Below are 3,590 nucleotides of genomic sequence, written 5' to 3' on the forward strand. Positions count from 1 at the left end.
CCTGGCTGAGACAGGCACCCACCACAGGGAGAAAACCACCCAGGGGAAGAGGTTGTGCAGATCCTCATGGAGGACACTGCACTTTGCCTCCTCTCCAGCCCTTGAAAACTACTTCCTGATTTCTTCCCTGTCTCTGAATTTTGTTTTCATCAAGAATTCAAGGGACATTCTGGTGCTTTAAGAGCTTCTTCCCAGCGTAGGCAAGAGCAGGGGCTTGGGAAGGATGAGACCAAGAGGTCTGGTTTGTTTCCAAGAAGAGACTTTGCTATTTTAAGCACCACATCACTGCCAACCCAAGCAGGCAAGGGCTCATCTGCTCAGCAAGGAGAGGAGGATCAGTGAGGAGTTCTGGGGATGCAACACCCCCAGAGCTGGGCTTCTGGTGACTTTGCAGGCAAGAACAGGAACACACCATTCCCACCAGCTGAGCTGGGCAGTGGAAGAGCACAAAAGCCCAGCACAGCAGCAAGTGGCACTATGATCCCAGCCTGGTTTGGGTAGGAAGGGACCTCAAATCCCACCCAGTGCCCCCCCTGCATGGGCAGGGACACCTCCCAGCAGCCCAGGCTGCTCCAAGCCCCATCCAACCTGCCCTTCAACACCCCCAGGGATGGGGCAGCCACAGCTTCTCTGGGCAACCTGGGCCAGGCTCTCCCCACCCTCACAGCCCAGAATTTCTCCCTCCCATCTCAGCTCCAGCTCCCTCTGCCAGCTGGAAACCCTTCCCCCTGCTCCCATCCCTCCCTGCCCTTGTCCCAGGCCCCTCCCCAGCTTTCCTGGAGCCCCTTCAGGCCCTGGAAGCTGCTCTCAGCTCTCCCTGGAGCCTTCTCTTCTCCAGGCTCAACACCCCAACTCTCCCAGCCTGGCTCCAGAGCAGAGCTGCTCCAGCCCTCCCAGCATCTCCGGGGCCTCCTCTGGCCTCTCTCCAACAGCTCCGTGTCCTTCCTGTGCTGGGGACCCCAGAGCTGTTCCCAGCCCTGCAGGGGGGTCTCAGCAGAGCAGACGAGATGGGAAAGACCCCATGGCCAGAGCTCCCCTGCCAGCCCTGCCTGTCATCACAGCCCCTCACCTCCTCAACACCCAACCCAACAGAACGGTGTGAACCACCCAAGGGTCACTCTGGGGACCCACCTCCCCACCCACGCTGGGGTCCATAAACCCCCATAACCATCCATAAACCACCATCCCCCCTCACTAGTAAAGGAGGACTGTGATGATCACCAGGCTGCTCATTGCCCGGGGTACTCACCGAGGGGGCTCTGGCACGTCCTGACCTGGGCAGCTCCACGTCCCGGCGCTGGGCAGGCAGAGCTTGTAATCCCCCCAGGACTGACCAGCCCAACCACCCAGGTCCCGGGGGCACAAACAGCCCGAGGGCTCCCAGGAGCAGCAGCCTGGGAAACAAACCCTCCTGCTCGGGTTGGTTGGGTTGGTTTCTGTCGTGGTTGGTTTCCCCGCTGCTGATGCTCCCGGCAGGCACCGTTTCCCTCCTGGCAGTTTCTTGGGCCGGGCCTTTTACAGCTCCCTGTGATTTATGGCCCTGCTGGCCAGGGACGTGATTCTTACTGTCAGGAAGGAGCAGCAATGCAAACAGTGATCAATCCTGCAGGAAAAGCGCTCGCGGCGTCGCCCCGAGGAGATGAAATGACGTGAAGTTCCAGCTAAACCCCCCCCAGCCCGTGAGCACTGAGACACTAAATGCTTAATTAAAAGAGTGATAAATGGCCCAGTGAAAACAAACTCAATATTCCGAAGGCAAACACAGCCCCTGGAGCAGGAACCTCTGCGTGGCCCTGGAGCCTGTTCATCTGGAGGACTCGTGGTCAGTTTATCTTTGCCACCTCAGCTGGGAGGGGGAAGTTGCTGTTGACTCAGTTTCTGCTCCTGCCAAACCCAGACATGGGAGAGGGGATGAGTTTGTGTGTCCTCGTGTGAGGGGTCTGGAGCAAAACCAGCCTCTGGACCTGAGAGGCTCCTCTGTGGTGGGGAACCAGCCCGGGCTGGGGCTCTGCCCAGTGAGGACACCAGCAAACTGTGACCCAGGTCCCCAGGGTGCTGCTCAGCTCAGCCCAGCAGCACTTCAGCAGGTCCCAGGAGTCTGCAGGATGTGGGCACCTCCTGTTAGAGCACAAAGGGCTTGTTGGCCAAAGAACTGTTCATTTACAGGGATTAATTCTGAGCAATCACAGAATCTCAGACTGGTTGGGATTGGAAGGGAAATTAAATCTCATGCAGTCCCACCCTGCATGGGCAGGGACAGCACCCACCATTCCAGGCTGCTCCCTGCCCCATCCAACCTGCCCTTCAACACCCCCAGGGATGGGGCAGCCACAGCTTCCCTGGGCAACCTGGGCCAGGCTCTCACTGTTGGGGAAGAGGAAGAGAAGGGGGAAGAGGAGAGGAGAGGAGAGGAGAGGAGAGGAGAGGAGAGGAGAGGAGAGGAGGGGGGGGGGGGGAGGAAGAGAAGAGAAGAGAAGAGAAGAGAAGAGAAGAGAAGAGAAGAGAAGAGAAGAGAAGAGAAGAGAAGAGAAGAGAAGAGAAGAGAAGAGAAGAGAAGAGAAGAGAAGAGAAGAGAAGAGAAGAGAAGAGAAGAGAAGAGAAGAGAAGAGAAGAGAAGAGAAGAGAAGAGAAGAGAAGAGAAGAGAAGAGAAGAGAAGAGAAGAGAAGAGAAGAGAAGAGAAGAGAAGAGAAGAGAAGAGAAGAGGAGGGGACCTACAATGATCCTCTAGTTCAACCAGCTGAGCACTTCAGGGAAGTTCCTGTAGAAGGGCAGATGATTAGAAAAGGGCTCTTCAGCCTTAAGAAGGGACAATAAAGCAACTGAGGAAAGGTGTGTGGGATAATACATGGGGAGGAGAAGATACATGTGGGATGATTGTGGGGAAGGGTCCATCTTCTCTCCCAGTGATTGTTCATCTTTTCTCACACTGTGTGAACAAGAAGCGCCCTGAAAACACCAGGCAGGAAATGTAAAACAAATTAGAAACCTAAAGACATTTCATCAAGAATTTATGGAACTCACCACCACTGGATGCTGAGGGAGCCCAGAGTACATAAAAGGTTTTAAAAGGTATTAGAGAAATCCATGGGCGAGGGTTAATTGATTTCTATTAAAGATGACAGCCGAGGTGCTGCCTCCTGGTCAGAAAGCCTCTCAATTGACTGCTGGGTGCTGGGACATGTGCCAAGGGAGAGATAAACTGTAAATTACCTTCCTAAATGGCCATTAATAGCCACTCTGCAAGGCAGGAGGGCAGGATGGAGGGACCTTTAATTTGATCTGGTGGAACAGTTCTTATGCTCTTCAGAGCAAACAAGCTCCGGCCAGAGAAGGTCTCTATGTTGGACATGAGAAGCTGCATCAGAATTGGCCATAATGAGACCAAACCTCAAACATGGTGAGGTCTGTTCAAGGCTGCAGAGATGCCAGAGCACAGAGCAAAAGCAGGAGGTGGCCTTGGAGGCAGCAGGGAGAGGAAAGTGTCCTGAAGCAAAGGAAAGATGCTGCAGAGAGGTGGGAAAGACCAGACCATGGGGATTGGACAATGAGTCAAGGGCTGAGCTGGTGGGACAGAGACCTGAGGTTAGGA

Source organism: Chaetura pelagica, unplaced genomic scaffold (genome assembly GCF_000747805.2).
Source record: "Chaetura pelagica isolate M959 unplaced genomic scaffold, ChaPel_1.0 scaffold1107, whole genome shotgun sequence".
In the NCBI taxonomy this organism is placed as follows: Eukaryota; Metazoa; Chordata; class Aves; order Apodiformes; family Apodidae; genus Chaetura; species Chaetura pelagica.